We start from the raw sequence: 27,227 nt of genomic DNA, 5'->3' as shown, positions 1-27,227 counted from the left end.
ATTAGTCCCCTATATCTCTCTCTGTTTTTGTTCCTGTCCTTGTCGGATTCTTGTTTGTTGTGTTTCATGCCTGAGCCAGACTATCGTCATGTTTGCTGTAACCTTGTCCTGTCCTGTCGGAATCTGCCGGTCTATCTGAGCCTACCTATGTTTGGTTATTAAAGAAGCTCTGTTTAAGTTAGTTTGCTTTTGGGTCCTCATTCACTCACCGTAACAGAAGAATCCGACCAAGAATGGACCCAGCGACTTCGGATCCTCTCCACTCAGCCGTCGAGATCCAGGGAGCGATGCTAGGCAGACACGAGCAGGAATTGTCTGCTGCTCGACATGCCGTTGAGACCCTGGCCACCCAAGTCTCCAACCTCACAGAACAGGTTCACCATCTCCGCCTCGATCCACCGGCCACTTCCAGGGCTTTCGAATCTCCGGAGCCCAGAATCAATAACCCGCCGTGTTACTCTGGGGAGCCCACTGAATGCCGCTCGTTCCTCACCCAGTGTGATATTGTGTTTTCTCTCCAGCCCAACACTTACTCCAGGAGCACTGCTCGTGTCGCCTACGTCATATCTCTCCTTATTGGACGGGCTCGTGAGTGGGGCACGGCAATCTGGGAGGCAAGGGCTGAGTGTACTAACCAGTATCAGGACTTTAAGGAGGAGATGATACGGGTTTTTGATCGATCTGTTTTTGGGGAGGAGGCTTCCAGGGCCCTGTCTTCCCTATGTCAAGGTAATCGATCCATAACAGACTACTCTATTGAGTTTCGCACTCTTGCTGCCTCCAGTGGCTGGAACGAGCCGGCTTTGCTCGCTCGTTTTCTGGAGGGTCTCCGCGCAGAGGTAAAGGATGAGATTCTCTCCCGGGAGGTCCCTTCCAGCGTGGATTCCCTGATTGAACTCGCTATTCGCATTGAGCGACGGGTTGATCTTCGTCACCGAGCTCGTGGAAAGGAGCTCGCGTTCTCCGTTGCCCCCCTCTCCGCATCACTACCATCTTCCTCTGCCGGCTCGGGAGCTGAGCCTATGCAGCTGGGAGGTATCCGCATCTCGACTAAGGAGAGGGAACGGAGAATCACCAACCGCCTCTGTCTCTATTGCGGTTCTGCTGGTCATTTTGTCACTTCATGTCGAGTAAAAGCCAGAGCTCATCAGTAAGCGGAGGGCTACTGGTGAGCGCTACTACTCCTGTCTCTCCTTCAAGATCCTGCACTACCTTGTCGGTCCATCTACGCTGGACCGGTTCGTCAGCTTCCTGCAGTGCCTTAATAGACTCTGGGGCGGAGGGCTGTTTTATGGACGAGACCTGGGCTCGGGAACATGACATTCCTCTCAGACAGTTAAGGGAGTCCACGGCCTTGTTCGCCCTGGATGGTAGTCCTCTCCCCAGGATTCAGCGTGAGACGCTACCTTTAACCCTCACTGTTTCTGGTAATCATAGCGAAACCATTTCTTTTTTGATTTTTCGTTCACCTTTTACACCTGTTGTTTTGGGCCATCCCTGGCTAGTTTGTCATAATCCTTCCATTAATTGGTCTAGTAATTCTATCCTCTCCTGGAACGTCTCTTGTCATGTGAAATGTTTAATGTCTGCTATCCCTCCTGTTTCCTCTGTCTCTTCTTCACAGGAGGAGCCTGGTGATTTGACAGGGGTGCCGGAGGAATATCACGATCTGCGCACGGTGTTCAGTCGGTCCAGGGCCACCTCTCTTCCTCCACACCGGTCGTATGATTGTAGTATTGATCTCCTTCCGGGAACCACTCCCCCCCGGGGTAGGCTATACTCTCTGTCGGCTCCCGAACGTAAGGCTCTCGAGGATTATTTGTCTGTAGCTCTTGACGCCGGTACCATAGTCCCCTCCTCCTCTCCCGCCGGAGCGGGGTTTTTTTTTGTCAAGAAGAAGGACGGGTCTCTGCGCCCCTGCATAGATTATCGAGGGCTGAATGACATAACAGTTAAGAATCGTTATCCGCTTCCTCTTATGTCTTCAGCCTTCGAGATCCTGCAGGGAGCCAGGTTTTTCACTAAGTTGGACCTTCGTAACGCTTACCATCTCGTGCGCATCAGGGAGGGGGACGAGTGGAAGACGGCGTTTAACACTCCGTTAGGGCACTTTGAATACCGGGTTCTTCCTTTCGGCCTCGCTAACGCTCCAGCTGTCTTTCAGGCATTAGTCAATGATGTCCTGAGAGACATGCTGAACATCTTTGTTTTCGTTTACCTTGACGATATCCTGATTTTTTCACCGTCACTCCAGATTCATCTTCAGCACGTTCGACGTGTCCTCCAGCGCCTTTTAGAGAATTGTCTTTTTGTGAAGGCTGAGAAGTGCACTTTTCATGCCTCCTCCGTCACATTTCTCGGTTCTGTTATTTCCGCTGAAGGCATTAAGATGGATCCCGCTAAGGTCCAAGCTGTCATTGATTGGCCCGCCCCTAAGTCACGCGTCGAGCTGCAGCGCTTTCTCGGCTTCGCAAACTTCTATCGTCGTTTCATCCGTAATTTCGGTCACGTGGCAGCTCCTCTCACAGCCCTTACTTCTGTCAAGACGTGCTTTAAGTGGTCCGTTTCCGCCCAGGGAGCTTTTGATCTCCTCAAGAATCGTTTTACATCCGCTCCTATCCTTGTTACACCTGACGTCTCTAGACAGTTCGTTGTCGAGGTTGACGCGTCAGAGGTGGGCGTGGGAGCCATTCTTTCTCAGCGCTCCCTCTCTGACGACAAGGTCCACCCATGCGCGTATTTTTCTCATCGCCTGTCGCCGTCGGAACGTAACTATGATGTGGGAAACCGCGAACTGCTCGCCATCCGGTTAGCCCTAGGCGAATGGCGACAGTGGTTGGAGGGGGCGACCGTTCCTTTTGTTGTTTGGACTGACCATAGGAACCTTGAGTACATCCGTTCTGCCAAACGACTTAATGCGCGTCAGGCGCGTTGGGCGCTGTTTTTCGCTCGTTTCGAGTTCGTGATTTCTTATCGTCCGGGCTCTAAGAACACCAAGCCTGATGCTTTATCTCGTCTCTTCAGTTCTTCAGTAGCCTCCACTGACCCCGAGGGGATTCTCCCTGAGGGGCGTGTTGTCGGGTTGACTGTCTGGGGAATTGAGAGGCAGGTAAAGCAAGCGCTCACTCACACTCCGTCGCCGCGCGCTTGTCCTAGGAACCTTCTTTTCGTTCCCGTTCCTACTCGTCTGGCCGTTCTTCAGTGGGCTCACTCTGCCAAGTTAGCCGGCCACCCTGGCGTTCGGGGTACGCTTGCTTCCATTCGCCAGCGTTTTTGGTGGCCCACCCGGGAGCATGACACGCGTCGTTTCGTGGCTGCTTGTTCGGTCTGCGCGCAGACTAAGTCCGGTAACTCCCCTCCTGCCGGCCGTCTCAGGCCGCTTCCCATTCCCTCTCGACCGTGGTCTCACATCGCCTTAGATTTTGTCACCGGACTGCCTTCGTCAGCGGGGAAGACTGTTATTCTTACGGTTGTCGATAGGTTCTCTAAGGCGGCTCATTTCATTCCCCTTGCTAAGCTTCCTTCTGCTAAAGAGACGGCACAAATCATCATCGAGAATGTTTTCAGAATTCATGGCCTTCCGTCAGACGTCGTTTCGGACAGAGGTCCGCAATTCACGTCTCAATTTTGGAGGGAGTTTTGCCGTTTGATTGGGGCTTCCGTCAGTCTCTCTTCCGGCTTTCACCCCCAGTCTAACGGTCAAGCAGAACGGGCCAATCAGACTATTGGTCGCATCTTACGCAGTCTTTCTTTTCGCAACCCTGCGTCTTGGTCAGAACAGCTCCCCTGGGCAGAATACGCCCACAACTCGCTTCCTTCGTCTGCGACCGGGCTATCTCCTTTTCAGAGTAGCCTCGGGTACCAGCCTCCGCTGTTCTCATCTCAGTTCGCCGAGTCCAGCGTCCCCTCCGCTCAGGCTTTTGTCCAACGTTGCGAGCGCACCTGGAAGAGGGTCAGGTCTGCACTTTGCCGTTATAGGACGCAGACTGTGAGGGCTGCTAATAAGCGTAGAACTAAGAGTCCTAGATATTGTCGCGGTCAGAGAGTTTGGCTCTCCACTCAGAACCTTCCCCTTAAGACGGCTTCTCGCAAGTTGACCCCGCGGTTCATTGGTCCGTTCCGTATTTCTCGGGTCATTAATCCTGTCGCAGTTCGACTTCTTCTTCCGCGATACCTTCGTCGCGTCCACCCGGTCTTCCATGTCTCCTGTATTAAGCCCGTTCTTCGCGCCCCCGCTCGTCTTCCCCCCCCCCCCCCCCATCCTTGTCGAGGGCGCACCCATCTACAGGGTCCGCAGGATTTTGGACATGCGTCCTCGGGGCCGTGGTCACCAGTACCTCGTTGATTGGGAGGGGTACGGTCCTGAGGAGAGGAGTTGGGTTCCCTCTCGGGACGTGCTGGACCGTGCGCTGATCGAGGATTTCCTCCGTTGCCGCCAGGTTTCCTCCTCGAGTGCGCCAGGAGGCGCTCGGTGAGTGGGGGGGTACTGTCATGTATTGTCATGTGTCTTTCTGTCCTTTCCTTTCACCCTGTCTCCCTCTGCTGGTCGTATTAGGTTACCTTTTCTCCCCCGCTTTCCCCCAGCTGTTCCTTGTCTCCTCTTGACTACCTCGTCACCCCTTCTCCCACCTGTTCCCCTTTTCCCTCTGATTAGTCCCCTATATCTCTCTCTGTTTTTGTTCCTGTCCTTGTCGGATTCTTGTTTGTTGTGTTTCATGCCTGAGCCAGACTATCGTCATGTTTGCTGTAACCTTGTCCTGTCCTGTCGGAATCTGCCGGTCTATCTGAGCCTACCTATGTTTGGTTATTAAAGAAGCTCTGTTTAAGTTAGTTTGCTTTTGGGTCCTCATTCACTCACCGTAACAATTATTCTACAACGTAGAAAATAGTAAAAAAGAAAGAAAAACCCTTGAATGAGTAGGTGTTCTAAAACTTTTGACTGGTAGTGTATATAAATATGTTCAAATGCCTCTCCTCTGAAGTAGTGACGTCCGTAATATGCCCAGCTCTTGGAAAAAAGTCACAAATATGTGTGTGTGTTTTTGGTTTTACAATCCTTGTGGGGACCAGAAGTCCTCCAGGACTAGTAAAACAAGGAAAATTCTGACAAGTAGGGACATTTTGGCGGTCCCCACAAAGAAAAATGCTATTTTAGGCTTAGGGGTTAGGTTTAGGGGTTAGGTTTAGGGTTAGGGAAAATAGGATTTTAGTCCACACGAGGACAGTCAAACTTTTGTCCTTTGTGTTGTTGTCTGTGCCCAATAATGTTTGTCCCATGTTTTGTGCTGCTGCCATGTTGTGTTGCTACCATGTTGTTGTTATATTATGTTGCTACCATGTTGTGTTGTCATGTGTTTCTGCCATGATATGTTGTTGTCTTAGGTCTCTCTTTATGTAGTGTTGTGGTGTCTCTCTTGTTGTTATGTGTTTTGTCCAATATATAAACTCAGCAAAAAAAAGAAACCTCCTCTCACTGTCAACTGAGTTTATTTTCAGCAAACTTAACATGTGTAAATATTTATATGAACATAACAAGATTCAACAACTGAGACATAAACTGAACAAGTTCCACAGACATGTGACTAACAGAAATGGAATAATGTGTCCCTGAACAAAGGGGGGATCAAAATCAAAAGTAACAGTCAGTATCTGGTGTGGCCACCAGCTGCATTAAGTACTGCAGTGCATCTCCTCCTCATGGACTGCATCTCCTCCTCATGGACTGCATCAGATTAGATTGGCTAGTTCTTGCTGTGAGATGTTACCCCACTCTTCCACCAAGGCACCTGCAAGTTCCCAGACATTTCTGCGGGGAATGACCTTAGCCCTCAGCCTCCAATCCAGCAGGTCGCAGACGTGGTCAATGGGATTGAGAGCCGGGATCTTCGCTGGCCATAGCAGAACACTGACATTCCTGACTTTCAGGAAATCATGCACAGAACGAGCAGTATGGCTGGTGGCATTGTCATGCTGGAGGGTCATGTCAGGATGAGCCTGTGGGAAGGGTACCACATGAGGGAGGAGGATGTCTTCCCTGTAACGCACAGCGTTGAGAATGCCTGCAATGACAACAAGCTCAGTACGATGATGCTGTGACACATCGCCCCAGACCATGACGGACCATCCGTCGTTCTGCCCCTGAACAGGCAGTTAACCCACTGTTCCCAGGCCGTCATTGAAAATAAGAATTTGTTCTTAACTGACTTGCCTGGTTAAATAAAGGTAAAATAAAAAAAATTCAAAAAAAAATCCACCTCCAAATTGATCCCGCTCCAGAGTACAGGCCTCTGTGTAATGCTCATTCCTTCGACAATAATCACCCCTGGTGAGACAAAACCGCGACTTGTCAGTGAAGCACTTTTTGCCAGTCCTGTCTGGTCCAGCAACGGTGGGTTTGTGCCCATAGGCGATGTTGTTTCCGGAGATGTCTGGTGAGGACCTGCCTTACAACAGGCCTACAAGCCCTCAGTCCAGCCTCTCTCAGCCTATTGCGGACAGTCTGAGCACTGATGGAGGGATTGTGCATTCCTGGTGTAACTCGGGCAGTTATTGTTGCCATCCTGTACCTGTCCCGCAGGTGTGATGTTCGGATGTACCGATCCTGTGTAGGTTTGTTACACATGGTCTGCCACTGTGTGAACAATCAGCTGTCCGTCCTGTCTCCCTGTAGCGCTATCTTAGGCGTCTCACAGTACGGACATTGCAATTTATTGCCCTGGTCACATCTGCAGTCCTAATGCCTCCTTGCAGCATGCCTAAGGCACGTTCACACAGATGAGCAGGGACCCTGGGCATCTTTCTTTTGTTGTTTTTCAGAGTCAGTAGAAAGGCCTCTTTAGTGTCCTTAGTTTTCATAACTGTGACCTTAATTGCCTACCGTCTGTAAGCTGTTAGTGTCTTAACAACCGTTCCACAGGTGCATGTTCATTAATTGTTTATGGTTCATTGAACAACCATGGGAAACAGTGTTTAAATCTTTACAATTAGGATCTGTGAAGTTATTTGGATTTTTACAAATTATCTTTGAAAGACAGGGTCCTGAAAAAAGGGACGTTTCTTTTTATGCTGAGTTTATATATATTTTTTAATCCCAGGCCGTCATCAGAAATAAGAATTTGTTCTTAACTGACATTCCTAGTTAAATAAAGGTTAAATAAATAAATAGCGTGACCGAGGAGGGCAGGGGATGCTGACGTTTTCATCATTCTCGTCCGGTGATGCCAAGTGTGTGTGTATTCTAGCTTATTATGTGTGACAGCTGTTCATATTCTTCTGGAGCAGCACATTAGTCAGGCCCATGCTGGGCCATGCCACCTGTGGAGGGTTAGCCAGGGTTAGCCAGAGCACGGTGAGCCACGTGAGACCACAGTGACACCAGGGTGGTGGAGGAGAGGAACTATGTAGGGCTGAAGCAGAGAGAAAGGGATGGCAATTAGGCCTAGCTGATTGGGGATTGGTAAACTGAGGAGGGGAAGGAGTGAAGTTGGAGCAGGGGGCAGAGGGACTGGGGATTGGTAAACTGAGGAGGGGAAGGAGTGAAGTTGGAGCAGGGGGCAGAGGGACTGGGGATTGGTAAACTGAGGAGGGGAAGGAGTGAAGTTGGAGCAGGGGGCAGAGGGACTGGGGATTGGTAAGGGGAGGAGGGGAAGGAGTGAAGTTGGAGCAGGGGGCAGAGGGACAGGGGATTGGTAAACCGAGGAGGGGAAGGAGTGAAGTTGGAGCAGGGGGCAGAGGGACTGGGGATTGGTAAGGGGAGCCAGAAGGGTTATTAGCTGTAATATTGAATTAAGCATTCAATGAATTATGAATTTACAGACACTTTGATTCTATCTACACACACCACAATTAACTCATTGGTCTGACCCTAGCACAATGATGCTCCATTGATAATTTCCCCTCCCTCATTTCCCTGTCCACCTATCTCTCCCTCTCCCCTTTATTTTATATCTGAATCTCCCTCTATATGATGTCCTTGCGGGGATTGTTGTAAGCAGCTTAAAACGCTTTATTTAATGCTTTTTATTTATCAGAAACACTCGGTTGAATTCAGTCCACTGCCCCAGGATGTGGGGAAAAGGACAAATTGAGGAACAAAGCTGGCATTGAGCCCTCTGTGGTTCACATGGTAAGACCCCTTCTCACTTCTCTCTCCGAGGCCAGGGCTAGGACTCAGTCTCTATTCACGAGGGACTCACGTTAGAACCAGATACAGAACCAGAAAGCCTTGGAAGTATTTCTGAAATATACACTGTGTAATGTTCCAAACTGATTATTTGGCATGTCAAGCCAAGTTCAATCAGTTCAAATCAATTCAGATCAGTTCAAGATCATTGGATACTTTATTTTCTGTGACTGATGTGTTCACTAAAACCTGAGACCAAACTGCTTATCCCCGGGCCCCGCCTGTCAACATTTAATTAACAGAGTGAAACCCAGTCTGTGAAATGGATCACTAATATACACATTGTACATTGAGGGACACAAAGAGATTTTCTGACCGATATCATGTTTTTCTGTTTCCGAGGGTGTGAACTATCGTTGGTGCCAAATATGTGCATTGTGTTTATTGTGCCATGTACAGCGATTGCGATACTTACTGTAAAATAACACTTTTTGTTCACAGTAAGCGGGACAGGATGATATTTTCGTGAAAGGTCGACTGTAACCATAGAATCAGAACTAATAGATCCACTGGATTTCTCACAATCCAGACACCGTTGCAGGTGTAGAACACAGAACACAGCACTGAATTCTGAGTGAGGATGTCAGAAGCATCAATTGATCGAACATTCCAAGTGGTACATCCAACATGGCCACCGGTGTACCCACATATGGAATGTTGTTTGGAATATACATTCTACTTGTCCAACTCTATACCCCTAACCCCTTTGGGTGGCCCCTGTGTCAAGAGACCGCAGACACTGTTACAGGTTTCAAGACGATCCATTTTCTTCAAAAGTGTGAAAATCTAGTTCCATCTACGTAAACTAGTTGCAAAGACAGGCAGATCCAGCTCAAAGTTATGCAAGCATAGCTAGTAGTTACCGAATGTCATTTTTGGTGAGTGTGGACATTTACAAATGAAAGTGACCAAGAGAAATTGTGTAAATGAACAAATTGTTGGTGCACGCTTTTCTGAAGGAAGAGCAGCATGTGTACAGGGAGCAGAGGGGAGAAGAACAGAGGAGAAAAAAGACCCTAGTAGGAAGCACAGGGAAAACATGGCAGCTGTACAGATAACTCATCCAAAGCTCTTTGACTTCTGGCAGAAAATCATTAAAAGATATCTGATGGCAAACATTTAGTTGTGAATTGCATACAAGTTTAACTTCATCACCTCATGTACGCTTCACAACAGAGACTAGATATAGAATGCTATGGACACACCAGGTCACTTTCTGGGGTACTACGATAAGCTTCATAATTTAAACTAATAAGGTCATCTTTATTATACAATAATAGGATATGTGATATTGTTAATGGTTTGCCTAAATGGTGGAACTTGGTGAAATAACGTTCAGAGAATCCATTTTTTTGCAATTTGGTGAAATAATTAGTTTTTAAGTGTATGTTTCCTAAGGATCAATGTAGCGCAAGTGTAAAAATTATCCTAAAATGGGATTATACATTGATCAACTTTTAAACCAGCATTACTTCCATTATTCATCCAAGTACAGTATATGGTATGCCATTTTGAAGCACTGTCTGTATTTTTATCCAATGTATTTAAAAAAAACACTCACATTTTGGAACAAAAGACAGAAAAGAGAGGGTTTTGGTATTTGGTTTATTTGCCAAAGCAGCAGATATTCTTCCTGGGCTCACAAAAAACACAAAATACATCAAGTAACCAAATACTGATAGATTGATAGACAAGGACAGTCACATACATTTAAAATACAACGATATACAAACAATGCAACTAAAGAATGTGTGTGTAGATTGTGTGTGTGTTAGAGTGTGATAGTGTGTCTGTGTCATTTCACAGTCTCTATTGTGCCATGGGATGTTATTTTATCAACTTCTGAAGGGATTTTTGCTGTATGCCTGAGTAATTGGAGATGGGAGTTCAATTCGATCATGGCTCTGTATAATATGGTGTGTTGCTGTGAATTCGTTTTGGACTTGGGGACTGTGAAGAGACCCCTGGTGGCATGTCTGGGTGTCTGAGCTGTACGTTATTTGATTATGTAGACAATTAAATGTTCATCACAGTAATATTTCTCATAAAAACTAGAAGGAAAGCAGTTTATTTCTCATCAACCGTCAACCAGGAACGACTGGCATGCAAGTTCTGTGTGTGCAGTTAAGGGCAAGGCGTGCTGCTCGGTTTTGCATGCTGCACTTGACCATATTAACGGACAGTAATCAAGATGGGACAAGACCAGAGACCTAACAACTAGTACAGTCCCCATCTTTACCACAATTTTGTCAATATGGGGCGGTAGGGTAGCCTAGTGGTTAGAGCATTGGACTAGTAACCGAAAGGTTGCAAGTTTGAATCCCCGAGCTGACAAGGTACAAATCTGTCGTTCTGCCCCTGAATAAGAATTTGTTCTTAACTGACTTGCCTAGTTAAATAAAGGTAAAATATGACTTGCCATGATAATTGACCATCCAGTGGCATACCTAGGAGTTTAGCTTCCTCAACTTACTCAATGGTCACACCCTTTAAGCACAACTCCAGTCGAGGTTTAGATCTTAGAGAATGTTTGGAACCAAATACAACAGTGTATATTACTAATCACCCAGTTACTGACTGTAACTTCTTATTTAGAATTTCAGTGAGCTCACTGGCTTTGGGTGCTGACATGTAGAGTGTGGAATCATCTGCATACATAGTTGTTCTAGCTTTGTGTAAGACCAGTGGAAAACTTGTAAAATATAGAGAAGAGTAATGGCCCAAGGCAACTGCTCTGAGGAACACCACACTGTACATATCTGATGTGAGAGAAGCTTCCATTGAAAAACACTCTCCGGGTTCTATTAGATAAATAACAATCTCACCATGTAATGGCAGCTGATGAGTTTTTTCAATAACAATTTATAATCACATAAAAGGCTGGATTGAAATTTAACAATACAGCTCCAACTATCATCTTATTATCCATTTATTTTAACCAATCATCTGTCATCTTACTTAGTGCAGTACAAGTTGAGTGCCCTTCTCTGTATGCGTGCTGAAACTCAATGGTTACCTTCCTTGTTATCCTAAAAATAGCATTGTATTTGGTCAAACACAATTCTCTCAATCAGTTTACTAAGAACATGTAGCAAACTGATTGGACGGGTGTTAGAGCCAGCAAAGAGTGCTTTACTATTTTTAGGCAGTCGAATAACTTTAGCTTCCTTCCACTCCTGTGGACACATATACTCCTTTAGTCTTTGGATAGAGATAGGGGTGGCAATACAATCTGCTACTATTCTCAGTAGTTTCCCATCAAGGTTGTCTATACCTGGTGGCTTATCTTTATTGATAAATAACAATCGTTTTTCCACCTCTCCCACGCCGACTTGGCCAAATTCAAAACAGTAGTTTCTCTTTCATTATTACACTGAACAAAAATATCAACACAACATGTAAAGTGTTTATCCCATGTTTCATGAGCTGAAATAAAAGATCCAGAAATGTTCCATATGCATAAAAAGCTTATTTCTCTCAAATTTTGTGCACAAATTTGTTTGCATATGTTTTTGAGCATTTCTCCTTTGCCAAGATAATCCATCCCCCTGACCGGTGTGGCATATCAACAAGCTGATTAAACAGTATGATCATTACACAGGTGCACCCTGGAGACAATAACAGGCCACTCTAAAATGTTCCGTTTTATTACAACACAATGCCACAGATGTCTCAGATGTCTCGCAGGAATGTCCATCAGAGCAGTTGACAGATAATGTAACGTTCTCTACCATAAGCTGCCTCCAACGCCGTTTTAGAGAATTTGGCAGTTTTGTCCAACCGGCCTCACAACCGCAGACAACATGTATGGCGCCGTGTGGGCGAGCGGTTTGATGATGTCATCATTGTGAACCGAGTGCTCCCTGGTAGGAGTGGGGTTATGGCATGTCACCAATTGAGCATGTTTGGGATGCTCTGGATTGACGTGTACGACAGCGCGTTCCAGTTCCCGCAAATATCCAGCAACTTCACACAGCAATTGAAGAGGAGTGGAACAACATTCCACAGGCCACAATCAACGACCTGATCAACTCTATGTGAATAAGATGTGTCGCCCTGCATGAGGCAAATGGTCGCCACACCAGATCCTGACTGGTTTTCTGATACACACCCCTACCTTTTTTTGTAAGGTATCTGTGACCAACAGATGCATATCTGTATTCCCAGTCATGTGAAATCCATAGATTAGGACCTAATTTATTTATTTCAATTGACTGATTTGTTCATATGAACTGTGACTTTGAAATTGTTGCATTTATATTGTTGTTCAGTATTGATATTTTATGCAAAAATAGGATGGTTCACTGTTTAATGTTATCATTTCACTCCTGAGATTTTCAACTTTACTAGTGAAATAGACATTGAAATGATTGGCAATGTCAAAAGGTTTTGCTATGAACGAGCCATCAACGTCAATGAACGATGTAGATGAATTGGGTTTCCTGCCCATGATATAATTTAAGGTAATCAAAAATATTTTTCCATTTTGTTTTATGTCATTTATCTTGGTTTGGTAATATACACTAAGTTTACTTTTTCCACACCGACCAGGTGAATCCAGGTGAAAGCTATGATCCCTTATTGTCACCTGTTAAATCCACTTCAATCAGTGTAGATGAAGGGCAGGAGACAGATTAAAGAAGGATTTTTAAGCCTTTAAACAATTGAGACATGGATTGTGTATGTGTGCTATTCAGAGGGTGAATGGGCAAGACAAAATATTGAAGTGCCTTTGAATGGGGTATGGTTGTAGGTGCCAGGTGCACTGTTTTGAATTTGTCAAGAATTGCATTGCCATGTTTTTCACACTCAACAGTTTCCTGCGTGTACCAAGAATGGGAAAGGGGGATACTTAGTCAGTACAAATGAATGCACTCAACTGAAATGTTTATTCTGCATTAAACCCAACCCCTTCGAATCAGAGAGGTGTGGGGGGGGGGGGGGGGGGGGGGGGCTGCCTTAAATCGACATCCACATCATCGGGACCCAGGGAACAGTGGGTTAACTGCCTTGCTCAGGGGCAGAAATACTTTTTTTTACCTTGTCAGCTCGGGGATTTGATCCAGCAACCTTTCGGTTACTGGCACAACGCTCGAGTAGTCCACCACCAAAAGGACATCCAGACAACTTTATACAACTGTGGGAAGCATTGGAGTCAACATGGGCCAGCATCCCTATGGAACGCTTTTGACACCTTGTAGAGTCCACACCCCAACAAAATGTGGCTGTTCTGAAGGCAAGAGGGGATGCAACTTAATAGTAGGAAGATCTTCCTTCTTTAATTCAGTTTAATTTCTTCTTCTTTTAGTTAAGTTTAGTAACAAAACTTCTGTGGTGGAAATTGATTTATCATAATTAATTCATCACTACCGGTGGCTCGCACATGTGACTGACCAATACCTCACGAGGCCCTCTCTCTCTCTCTCTCTCCAAGTTGAGACTTGAAACAGACACCTCGGTTGTTCCCATAACAACATTCTGGGCGTACTGCCAAGGTGAGGAACAGTGATAGTGAGGATTCCTCCATACACGATCAGTCAGTCACCTGCATGAACCTTTCGAATTAGTTATTAGAAAGTAGCACGATACATAAACATAATATTTCCGTCTCACTCTTCTCAATTTACAGTATGTCAACCAATCAGCTGTATTTTGCACAATTTTTTTTTACCTTACAATTTTTTAAATTCATCATCAATCCATGGGGCTCTAACAGTCCTCAAAGTGACTTTATTAACAGGTGTCTGCTTGGCAACAATTGGTATTAATAATTGTACAAATACGTCTAATGCTGCATCTGGATTCACTTCCTCATACACATCAGACCAACATGTCTTTTTTACATCTTCAACAAGAGTCATGAGGAAACATTTTGTATGATCTCTTATGAAATACTTTAGGCCCAAACTTTGGTACTTTGGCTTATTAAATCAAATTGTATTGGTCACATACACATGTTTAGCAGATGTTATTGTGGGTGTAGCAAAATGCTTGTGTTTCTAGCTCCAACAGTGCAGTAATATCTAACAATTTACAATAATACACACAAGTCTAAAAGTAAAAGAACGGAATTAAGAAATATATAAAAATATTAGGACGAGCAATGTCAGAGTGGCATACTGTAGACTGAAATACAGTAGAATAGAATACAGTATATACATAGATGAGTAAAGCAAAAATATGTTAACATTATTAAAGTGACTAGTGTTCCACTATTAAACTGGCCAGTGATTTCAAGTCTATGTACTCGATATAGGGCAGCAGCCTCTAAAGGTGCAGGATTACGTAACCGGTTGGAAGCCACCTAGTGATGGCTATTTAACAATATGATGGCCTTGATGCACCTGTACTGACCTCACCTCGGGTGGTTGTTGTCCTTGATAATTTTTTTGGCCTTCCTGTGACATCAGGTGCTGTAGGTGTCCTGGAGGGCACGTAGTTTGCCCCCGGTGATGCATTGGGCAGACCAACCCACCCTCTGGAGAGCCCTGCAGTTGTGGGCGGTGCAGTTGCCATACCAGGCGGTGATAAAGCCTGATAGGATGCACTCTATCGTGCATCTGTAAAGGTTTGTGAGGGTTTTAGGTGCCAAGCCAAATGTCTTCTGCCTCCTGAGGTTGAAGTGGCGCTGTAGTGCCTTCTTCACCCCATTATTTGTGTGGGTGGACCACTTCAGATCATCAGTGATGTGTATGCCGAGGAACTTGAAGCTTTCCACCTTCTCCACTGCGGTCCCATCGATATGGATAGGGGAGTGCTCCCTCTGCGGTTTCCTGAATTTCACAATCAGCTCCTTTGTTTTCTTGACGTTGAGTGAGAGGCTAAGTGACTATGCATAGATAATACACAGTAGCAGTGGAAACACAAAGGGGGTTCAGCAGTGTTATGGTTTGGGGGAAGAAGCTGTTAAGGAGCCTTTTGGTCCAAGACTTGGTGCTCCAATACCACTTGCCATGCAGTAGCAGAGAAAACAGTCTATGACTTGGGTGACTGCCTAGTATATAGGTCCTGGCTGACTACTGTTGTGTCGTCTGCAAACTGGATGATTGAGTTGGAGGTGTGCGAGGCCATACAGTCATGGGTGAACAGGGAGTACAGGAGGGGGCTGAGCACGCACCCTTGTGGGGCCAATATGTTGAGGATCAGCTTTCTTGGGAACAGGGACAATGGTGGCCATCTTGAAGCATGTGGGGACAGCAGACTGGGATAGGGAGAGATTGAATATGTCTGTAAACACTCCTGCCAGCTGGTCCGCGTATGCTCTGAGGACGCGGCTAGGGATGCCGTCTGGGCCGGCAGCCTTGCGAGGGTTAACACGTTTAAATGTCTAACTCACTTTGGCCACAGAGAAAGAGAGCCCAGAGTCCTTGGTAGCGACCCGTGTTGGTGGCACTGTGTTATTCTCAAAGTGGGCGAAGAAGGTGTTTAGCTTGTCCGGAAGCAAGACGTCGGTGTCCACGATGTGCTGGTTTTCCCTTTGTAGTCCGTGATTGTCTGTAGACCCTGCCACATACGTCTCGTGTCAGAGCCATTGAATTGCGACTCCATTTTGTCTCTATACACTTCCTGATTAACTCAGTCACCGTATCAGTGTATTCGTCAATGTTTCTCTCAGAGGCTACCCAGAACATATCACAATCCGTGTGATCAAAACAATCTTGAAGCATGGATTCCGATTGGTCAGACCAGCATTGAATAGTCCTTTGTACGGGTACTTGAGTTTCTGCTTATAGGAAGGGAGGAGCAAAATGGACCCGTGATCAGATTTGCCGAAGGAAAGGTGGGGGAGGGCCTTGTAGGCATTTATCGAAAAGCTGAGTAGCAGTGGTCTAATGTTCTCTTAGAGCGAGTGCTACAGTCAATGTGTTGGTAGAACTTCGGTAGCGTTTTCCTCAAATTTGCTTTGTTATAATCCTCAGCTACAATAAATGCGGCCTCAGGAAATGTGGTTTCCAGTTTGCACAAAGTCCAGTGTAGTTCTTTGAGGGCCGCCGTGAGGGAATATACATGACTTTAACTGAAGATAATTATCTTGGGAGGTAATACGGTTGGATTTCGATTGTGAGGTATTCTAGGTCGGTAGAACAAAAGGACTTGTGTTTCTGTATGTTATCACAATCAGACTATGAGTAGTTAATCATAAAACATACACCTCCGTCTTTCCGGAGAGTTCTTTATTCCTGTCTGCGCAATGTACTGAGAACCCAGCTGGCTGTATGGACGAAGACAGTATATCCCAAGAGAGACATGTTTATGTGAAACATAGTATGTTACAATCCCTGACATCTCTCTGAAAGGAGATTTTCGCCCTGAGCTCGTCTACTTTATTATCCAGAGACTGAACATTATCGAGTAATATACTCTGAAGCGGTGGGTGGTGTGAAAGCCTCCTGAGTTGGACTAGAAGTCCACTCCGAGTACCTCTTCTCCGCCGGCGTTGTTTTGGATCCGCCTCTGGAAACAGTTCAATTGCCCTGGGTGGTACGAACAAAGGATCCAAATTGGGAAAGTCATATTCCTGGTCGCAATGCTGGTGAGTTACCACCACTCTGATATCCAAAAGTTATTTCCGGCTGTATGTAATAATGCAAAAACATTCCTGGGCTAATAATGTAAGAAATAACACAAAAAAATACAAAATACTGCAAAGATGCTTAGGAGCTAGAAGCTGAGTTGCCCTATCTGTCGGCGTCATCTTAAACAATATTGCCACAATGTTATGGTCATTACAGCCAATGGGAACTGATATTGCTTTGGAGCAAAGCTCTGCAGCATTAGTGGAGATATGATAAATACAAGTCGATGTCACAGATACAACACTATTGGTGTCCACTCTAGTTGGTTGAGTGATAACCTGGGTCATGTTACAGGCATTAGTCAGAGTTAGAAGCTTCCTCTTGAGAGGACAGATAGTTGCTAACCAGTCAGGTCACCCAGAAAATAGACCTCTTTTAACATCACACACATTATCAAGCATTGCACACATATTAAACATATACTGACTGTTAGCACTTGGGGGCCTATAGCAGTCCCCCAGAAAAAGAGGCTTTGATGAGACAGGTGAATTTGCAACCACAACACTTCAACAACATTTGACAAGAGATCCTCTCTCATCTTTAAAGGAATACACGTCTCTGAACATATACAGACACCTCCCCCATAGGCATTCCTGTATTTTCTGTAGATAGTATATACTTGTATTGCTACTGCTGTAATATCAAAGGAATTATCTAAGTGAGTTTCAGAGATGGGCTGTATATGAATGTTATCCGATGTTAGCAAGTCATTGATTTCATTAATTATTTCTATGGCTACATATTAATGGGGGCTATTCTTCACCCTTTCCTGGGTAGCTCATTGGAGATTGAGATAATATGGAGAAAAACAAGATCATTGTTTGGCTAATAGAGTGGGCCAATCAGGCACTTGTGAGTGTCAGTTGGTGTGTGAGTGTGTGATGTTGGGCTGAAGCTTGGCTCTCTCGCTCATGCTGCTTGTCCACACAACACACACACAGTCTTTCTCTACTTTCTTGTTGTGTTGCCAAGAAAAAAGGTTGAAAAAGGTAATTACAATATTTTAGCTAACAGAGGGGGGAGTAGAGGAGAGACAGAGGGCCTAAAACATAAAGCCTTGTGTTTAGTTGTTATAAGAGTATTTAATTCTGACTATAACAGAGGTACCATGGACTGTATTAAACGGGTGCAGCAGGATCTAACATCGGAGTGTGTAAAGTTAACCTTCAAGTGCTTAATTGTAAATATGTCTGTGTTAGGATGCAGCTCTGTGACACAAAAGACGTAAAGCTGCCATGTGCCAACTCAACCACAGCTTTCACTCACAGCTTAGAGACAGAAACCATGCCGTAAATGACACCCTATGGCCTATATAGTGCACTCACTACTACTAGTCTGGTCAAATGTAGGGCAATATATAGTGAATAAGGTGTGATTTGGGACACACAGACTGGGGATGGACTAGCAGCAGGGTGGTAATACCAGTAATACCAACACAAAGCAGGAATTGTCCGACCTTAATGCTTGAACTGTACTGTGTACAGTATTTGTATTCATATTTCCTGGGTGACAGACAGGATTAGTGAATGAGTATCTATGGATTTGAATGATGTTTCATTCTCTCTGGCTATATCCAAAATGGCACCCTATTCCCTTATTAGTCCACTACTCTTTACCGGAGCCCTATGAGCCCTATGAGTAGTGCACAAAGTAGGGAATAGAGAGCAATTTGGGACACAAGCAGAGAGAATGACATACTCTGTCTGCCTCCTGCCTTTTCTGCTGAATGCAGACTGGGGTTAGGATTTGGTGTGTAAATACACTGATGGGGGTGACCCAAACACACACACACACACACACACACACATACAGTATGTAAGTATGTTTGACTACAGGGAGACAGGGAGTGGTTGTGGCTGGCATGCAAACATTCATCATGACTACTAACCACCGCAGGAGATGGAGTAACACTGCAGCGCACAGTGGACTTTCTTCATTGGCTGGTGATATCCAATACACCTATACATGAACTAGTCAACAAAGCTAATTCAACATCAAATGTGACAGACAGGGAGATAGGTGATTGACTACTACACTACTAACCAACCAGCATAGCATCAGAAAGAACCAACGCGTATTGTCTGGGATGCTACAGGACAGTCCAAAGGAGTGTCTGCAAAGCCAAATTGAACCCCAACCCTGAAATATATCACATGATATCATTAATAACAGATAGTAAAATCAAATCAAATTGAACCCTAACCCTGAAATATATCACATGATATCATTAATAACAGATAGTAAAATCAAATCAAATTGAACCCTAACCCTGAAATATATCACATGATATCATTAATAACAGATAGTAAAATCAAATCAAATTGTATTTGTCACGTGCTTCGTAAACAACATGTGTAGACTAATAGTGAACCCATTTAGAGGAAGGACTTACTGAAGTTTATTATGTACTACTTCACAATATGTTTTTTTCAACATACTGCATAGCCTAACCTTTAACCAAAGGTATACAAGGCAAATATACAGTCTCTACAGGGCCTTCAGAATGTAAACCTTTACTCTTTACAAATGTTGTTGTGTTACAGCCTGACTTTAAAATGGATTAAATGTAGATTGTTTCTCACTGGCCTACAAACAATGCTCCATAATTTAACATTTTAACAAATTCATTAAAAATGGAATGATGAAATGTCTTGCGTTTAAGAAGTATTTGTTTTGGCAACGCCTTAATAAGTTCAGGATTAAACAGTTGCTAAACAAGTCACATAATAAGTTACATGGACTCACTCTGTGTGCAATAACAGTGTTTATCATGACTTTTCAATGACTCACCTCTGTACCCCACACATACAATTATCTGTAAGTGTATGTAAGGTCCCTCAGTCGAGCAATGATTCAACCACATACACCTAGGAGAGTTTTCCAATGCCTTGCAAAGGAGGGCACCAATTGGTAGATGGGTAACAATAAATAAGCAGACATTGAATATGCCTTTGAGCATGGCGAAGTTATGCTTTCCCAAATTGTTCCTTTATGATCTAGTCAGGTCATTACATTGGTGTCAGAAGTGATCGGACCTCAGGCTCGAAGGTCGAGGGTTCGAGACCTGCTCCCTGCTGTTTCATTACATTGGTGTCAGAAGGGATCGGACCTCAGGCTCGAAGGTCGAGGGTTCGAGACCTGCTCCCTGCTGTTTCATTACATTGGTGTCAGAAGGGATCGAACCTCAGGCTCGAAGGTCGAGGGTTCGAGACCTGCTCCCTGCTGTTTCATTACATTGGTGTCAGAAGGGATCACACCTCAGGCTCGAAGGTCGAGGGTTCGAGACCTGCTCCCTGCTGTTTCATTACATTGGTGTCAGAAGGGATCGAACCTCAGGCTCGAAGGTCGAGGGTTCGAGACCTGCTCCCTGCTGTTTCATTACATTGGTGTCAGAAGGGATCGGACCTTGCATCCACAACAGTGCGTGGGCTTGGCCGGTGAGCGCGTTCCTGTAAGACGTAGAGTCGCTAGCTAGCACGAGGACGCGCTCTTTGAAAGGAGGGAGTAGTGTAACGACCCTGGGTTTATAAGCGCGGATATCGACTCTGCCGCACGAGCATGCTTTTGCGGCACAGTCGATAGCGCACCGGACATCGGGCTCGAAGGTCGAGGTCTCTGATATCCAATAGCTTTTCCCGGCTGTATGTAATAACACTTACGGTTTTCTGGTTTCCTAAGGACTTGAAGCGAAGCTGCCATCTCTGTCGGCGCTATCTTGTTAATGTCCAATGGCCGATGAGCACAGATGCGTTTTATTTATATGTTTCGTCATAGTTTCTCTTCATATGACAAGGCTTGAAAAGGATTTGGCAGTAGATTGTCGTCTTGATTCACGATGACTGCTAGCTTGCCAGCTAGATTTTGAAAGTATGATGTTGACATCATCAGTCCAATCAAAGCTACGGTAGATATGTGATTTGACGTAATTTTATCTGTGGCACTTCTAATGTAACTCTATGGCAGCACACAGGGTACTTGAATTTTCTAACTCTCCCTGTAGATTTTGCAGTGATGTGGTTGTCCCCATGAGTGACAGAACACTGAACCAATCACAGTGCAACTAGAGAACATTACCAACCCCTACGCTCCATATTTTCCACTGGCTGCCCCACCGCCACAGAAAGCACCGAGCTAGACTGCAACACCTGCATTTTGGAGCTGCCTCACTCAAGAAAGCAAAAAAAGAGACCATGTTTGTATGAGGCTTTATTAACTCAATGATTATTTTGTTTACATTGTTTGCAAATGAGTATGTGACACGTAATTAATGCCAAAATATGCAAAAAACAGGTGGGGCAACGCTCTTAGACTTACCCAGAAAGACTCACAGCTGTCATCACTGCCAAAGGTGATTGCAACATGTATCGACTCAGTAAATACTTATGTAAACAAGATATGTATTTAATTTTCAATAAATTTGCAAAAAAGTCTAAAAACATTATTTCACTTTGTCATTAGGGGGTATTGTGTGTAGATGGGTGAGAAAAACATATTTAATCCATTAAGAATTCAGGCTGTAACACAACAAAATGTGGAATAAGTCAAGGGGTATGAATACTTTCTGAAGGCACTTTACATTTACAACCATCATTAAAAATCATTTCTGCAGTTAAACATGTTTTAATACCAAACGTATTCTATAAAATATATTGTAATCTTCAAAAATTCAAATGTTAAATGAAATTGTTAAATATTTTGAATGCTTTCGCCTGTGGAATGATCAGAAAGGGTTGTTTGTTGTGATTTGATATAATCAGTCATGATCAGAATAAGGCAAATTCACTTAACGGGATCAGATTTTTATTTTATTTTGACAGTTTTTAAAGCAAAGGAAATGGTTGAATAACAGTATTATAAATATAAAATGTAACATGTAACAATGCTAAATCAATGTGATTGACTAAGTGTTTGATTAGTAGGGTTGTAAAATTCCAGAAACTTCCCTGGTTTTCCAGGATGCCTGGTTGGAGTATTCTGGATTTCATGCTTTTTTCCCAGATTCCGGGAATCCTCCAACCAGGATTTTGGGAAAACTAGGGAATTTTTATTAAAGTTCCAGGAATTTTTCAATCCTACTGATTAGTTACAAAGAGGGAGTTAGATATGAGTGTCCACCTGCACACTGTGTTTGGAATAGCAACATTTACATGTTTGTCATATAGCAGACGCACTTATCCAGAGCGACTTACAGGCAGACAGATTTTCCACCTAATCGGCTCAGGGATTCAAACCAGCGCCCTTTCGGTTACTGGCCCAACGCTCTTAAGCACTAGGCTACTTGCCAACCTATGTAGCTAATAGCGGAATGCCATTGAGCCCCCATAATGTATTGCACTTTACAGTTGTGTACTGTTATATAGAATTCCAAGAGCTAACTAAACATTTGTCTGTAAATATACATCAATTATTAACAGTTTACATAGGTTTTATGACACCTCAGGCTAACTGTGGGTGCTATTACCCTAAACCCCAACCACCCCTTTATAGCAGACAGCAAGTGTTCTGTAGAAAACATTTATTGCTGAGGATACGATATACAGTATAAACAATACTGTACATAAACAAGGACTTTGTATAAAGTGTATGATGTGGTGGTCCTGTATTCTTTAGCGGGTATAGAGCAGGGGTACTCAACTCTGACCCTACGAGATCCGGAGCCTCCTGGTTTTCTGTTCTACCTGATAATTAATTGCACCCACCTGGTGTCCCAGGTCTAAATCAGTCCCTGATTGTTTCTTTCTAATGAAAAAAATGCAGTGGAACTGGTTTGGAGGTCAGGAGTTGAGTTTGAGCAGCATAGATTGAAGAGCTTGCAACGCCAGGATTGTGGGTTCGACTCCTGAGGACACTCACACGTACAAAATGTATACAAACATGACTAAGTCGCATTGGATAAAGCTGTCTGCTAAATGGTATATATTATTATTATTATATTATGTAAGTTTGATGTAAGTATGACGCAAGTCTAAGAAAGGTTCCTAGAACTGAATAGACAGGATGAGGACTCTTTAAATTCCAAGTCAAGTCCATTCAATTACAACCTTTGCGCAAACAAAAGAGTGTGATTAGGTTGTGTGTGTGTGTGTGTGTGTGTGTGTGTGTGTGTGTGTGTGTGTGTGTGTGTGTGTGTGTGTGTGTGTGTGTGTGTGTGTGTGTGTGTGTGTGTGTGTGTGTGTGTGTGTGTGTTGAGAAGTGGTAGGTAAGTAGGTCAATCCAATATTAGTGACCCAAAATGTGTGTGTGTTTGTCCACTCAGAAAGATCACCTGGTTGAAATGTAAGGTAAGATGGTTTTCCTCAGCAGTACACAACCAAGCAACACTGAACCCAGTGAAAATGACTACGTATGACACACGTACACAAACACACACGTACACAAACATGCACACACAAACACGCACACACACACACACAAACACGCACACACACGTACACAAACACACACACACGTGCACACAAACACACACACGTGCACACAAACACACACACGCACGCACGCACGTACACAAACACACACACACGTACACAAACACACACACACGTACGTACACACACACGTACGTACACAAACACACACACACACACACACACACACACACACACACACACACACACACACACACATGTACATAAACAAACACTCCCTTAGATAAACATCTGTTGTTTTTGTAATGCTAGATCTATTGAAAATCTTGAGCCTTGCTGTCCTACGGGGAACACAACCACATCAGGGCTCATCCTTTTCGTCAACTGGAAACTGGATGGAAATAAGAAATGGAGTCGTTTCTTTATATGTGCCTAAATGTCCTGTTATCTACCGTACTTTGGTTTTTGTTTATGTATACATGTGTGTACAGACGACCTAATGTATAATAATGATACCAATAATGTATAGATAGTATTGTGTATTACAGATGAGCAAATTAAAATACTGTACCATGTTTGACAATGGCCGCTTTCAGTGTCTTCAACTGAGTGGTCCACAGTGTGGTTATTACAATTGGTATTTTGTATTGTCAACTATACTATATCATTGTGGAGTGACACTTTAACACATTTTTCTAACTGATACTTTGGGTCGTCTGTTATTGGATTGACCTACTTATCTAATCCCTCCTTAACACACAAGTTTACATAACACACCAACGATCACAATATATTTGACAAATGATCCAATGTTCTCTTAGAAGTCATCGAAAAACCACCGTTCTTCTCACAGGACCTTCTTTTGTTTCACAGAATCACTTGATATTATTACCAGCCTCAGAAGTGTAAAGTAACAGTCTGGCAGCCTTTAATCCTACCATACCTTTTCTAGTTCTCTAATCCTACAGGACCTTTTCTAGTTCTCCTCTAATCCTACCATACCTTTTCTAGTTCTCCTCTAATCCTACCATATATTTTCTAGTTCTCTAATCCTACCATACCTTTTCTAGTTCTCTAATCCTACAGGACCTTTTCTAGTTCTCCTCTAATCCTACCATACCTTTTCTAGTTCTCTAATCCTACCATACCTTTTATAGTTCTCTAATCCTACCATACCTTTTCTAGTTCTCTAATCCTACAGGACCTTTTCTAGTTCTCCTCTAATCCTACCATACCTTTTATGGTTCTCTAATCCTACCATACCTTTTATAGTTCTCTAATCCTACAGGACCTTTTCTAGTTCTCCTCTAATCCTACCATACCTTTTCTAGTTCTCTAATCCTGCCATACATTTTCTAGTTCTCCAACACTGACTCATATTATCAAGGACAGTACATTTTAATTTTTTGTATCTGACATTCATCTATGATTACCAAAAATGAAAACAGAAAGAGAGAAAGCCTACATCCCAAAATGGCACCCTATTCCATATTTAGTGCACTACTTTTGACCAGGGCCCATAGGGCTGAGTTGACACACCCCAGAGTCACAATGACGCGTCCGCCTCAGGTGAGAGCATAGAGATAGTTAGAGGATGAAACATTGTATCTGTCTCATTATGGCGTCTATGAGAGCATGGGAAGCACCATTGAGGCCAATCTCCATTTCTTCTTCTTCTGCTACTACTTCTATGAGTTGGTAAACAAACTGAAAGGGTGCATACTGCCACCTGGAGTTTGTTGTTTGAACAGGTATAAAGCCAAGATTGACAATTTACTGCCACCTGCAGTAAATTGTTTTCTCACGGGTATAATTCATTGGCTGATCCCTCCTGATGAACTGGATGGAATTATGTGATCCTTCCTAAACCCATAGGAAGTCCCAACCAGTTGACTACTTCAAAATGGTTATGTCCTCACAATGGCACTGCCCATGCTAAAACAGAATTTTGGGCACTAGAATCCTCTATCTATCTCTATGGGTGAGATTTAGATCACCTGGTTGATTGGCTGCTTCACCTCTGACTGGGAAAGGTCAAGAGGGGTCAGGGGTCAGGAGAAAGTTTTGTTGGATCAGACAAGGTTAAACTAGAGAGGAGACCGTGACCTCGGAGGTCAGTACTTCTCACCAGAGGCATCGATACAGAGAGTTGGGCCAATGTGGTTTCTGTCTGAACATTCCGAAAGCGCCACTTTCTCCTCCATAGCCGTTGCTAAGTGATAATTTATGGTTACGCATTGTGCTGTTTATTTGTGAAAGGTTTTGAAAACTATGAAGATGTCCAGTGAAAGCTGATGTGCAATTTGTTGACACCACAATACCGACTTGGATACACATTGTTCCGAATGGTAATCAGTAAAAATGTCTTAAATTCGCTGCTCTGTTTTGCTTGTTTTAGTCGGTAATTTCAGAGGGAACTATCGGAGGCACTCTCGTATTGTTACATCGCCAACATTTCAAGAATGAAGGTGCTAACATGGCATCCATTCTGAAACCGTAGTCTCTTAATATATGGCTCTACCTCCAAATGAGCTTCATTGCCATACAACACTTCTTACGTGGCCTCCAACTGCTCTTAAACGCTAGTAAAACCAAAGACATGCTTTTCAACCATTCGCTGCCCGCACCCGCACGCCTGACCAGCATCACCACCCTGGATGGTTCCGACCTAGAATATGTGGACATCTATAAGTACCTAGGTGTCTGGCTAGACTTTAAACTCTCCTTCCAGACTCATATCAAACATCTCCAATCTAAAATCAAATCTAGAGTCGGCATTCTATTCTGCAACAAAGCCTCCTTCACTCACGCCGCCAAACTTACCCTAGTAAAACTGACTTTCCTACCGATCCTCGACATCGGCGATGTCATCTACAAAATAGCTTCCAATACTCTACTCAGCAAACTGGATGCAGTTTATCACAGTGCCATCCGTTTTGTTACTAAAGCACCTTATACCACCCACCACTGCGACCTGTATGCTCTAGTCGGCTGGCCCTCGATACATATTCTTCGCCAGACCCACTGGCTCCAGGTCATCTACAAGTCCATGCTAGGTAAAGCTCCATCTTATCTCAGTTCACTGGTCACGATGGCAACACCCACCCGTAGCACGCGCTTCAGCAGGTGTATCTCACTGATCATCCCTAAAGCCAACACCTCATTTGGCCGCCTTTCGTTCCAGTTCTCTGCTGCCTGTGACTGGGACGAATTGAAAAGAATCGCTGAAGTTGGAGACTTTAATCTCCCTCACCAACTTCAAACATCTGCTATCTGAGCAGCTAACCGATCGCTGCAGCTGTACATAGTCTATCGGTAAATAGCCCACCCAATTTACCTACCTCATCCCCATACTGTTTATATTTATTTACTTTTCTGCTCTTTTGCACACCAGTATCTCTACCTGTACATGACCATCTGATAATTTATCACTCCAGTGTTTATCTGCAAAATTGTAATTATTCGCCTACCTCCTCATGCCTTTTGCACACAATGTTTATAGACTCTTTTTTTCTACTGTGTTATTGACTTGTTAATTGTTTACTCCATGTGTAACTCTGTGTTGTCTGCTCACACTGCTATGCTTTATCTTGGCCAGGTCGCAGTTGTAAATGAGAACTTGTTCTCAACTAGCCTACCTGGTTAAATAAAGGTGAAATACATTTTTTTTTTAAATAAATAAATAAAAACTTCTCACCCTGCTCACAACCTGACACCAATTAGAACTGAATTGAACAATCGGAAACAGTTTGCTCCCATATGGCTCCTGGTCCAGATGCTGAATATTGTAATTCCTGAAGAATCTTGTTAGTAATGACGACATCAGTATCTAACCCCTCTTCCTCTCAATCATCTTCTTCGCTTCTGTTTTCGTTCCCCGTGGAGTTATTATGTCCCGATGTGGAAGGTTTTCCCCCTTTTGATGTACTTGGCTTTCTCCCATCCCACTACATTCAGGGCTACAGTATGGTTAGCGACTGACTTGATCAGGTGCATGTATGAGGATGTTTTTTGTATTGACTACGGTCTTATTGTACATTTCTAGATACACTGGTACAATTCTGAAAACAATTATTTGATTCAAAACACAAATCTATAGGAAGT

General features: G+C 43.9%; 1 protein-coding gene across 1 annotated transcript in view; it reads right to left on the bottom strand.

Annotated features, from left to right (window-relative positions):
• Nucleotides 1-27,227, bottom strand: part of LOC110499434 (syntaxin-binding protein 4) — a 103,701-nt gene that overhangs the window by 6,055 nt on the left and 70,419 nt on the right. The gene's annotated exons all lie outside the window — the stretch shown is intronic.

The sequence above is a fragment of the Oncorhynchus mykiss genome, chromosome 20 (assembly GCF_013265735.2).
Source record: "Oncorhynchus mykiss isolate Arlee chromosome 20, USDA_OmykA_1.1, whole genome shotgun sequence".
NCBI lineage: Eukaryota > Metazoa > Chordata > Actinopteri > Salmoniformes > Salmonidae > Oncorhynchus > Oncorhynchus mykiss.
Note: the sequence above shows the minus strand (reverse complement) of the source record. Positions and strands in the feature narration are given on the sequence as shown.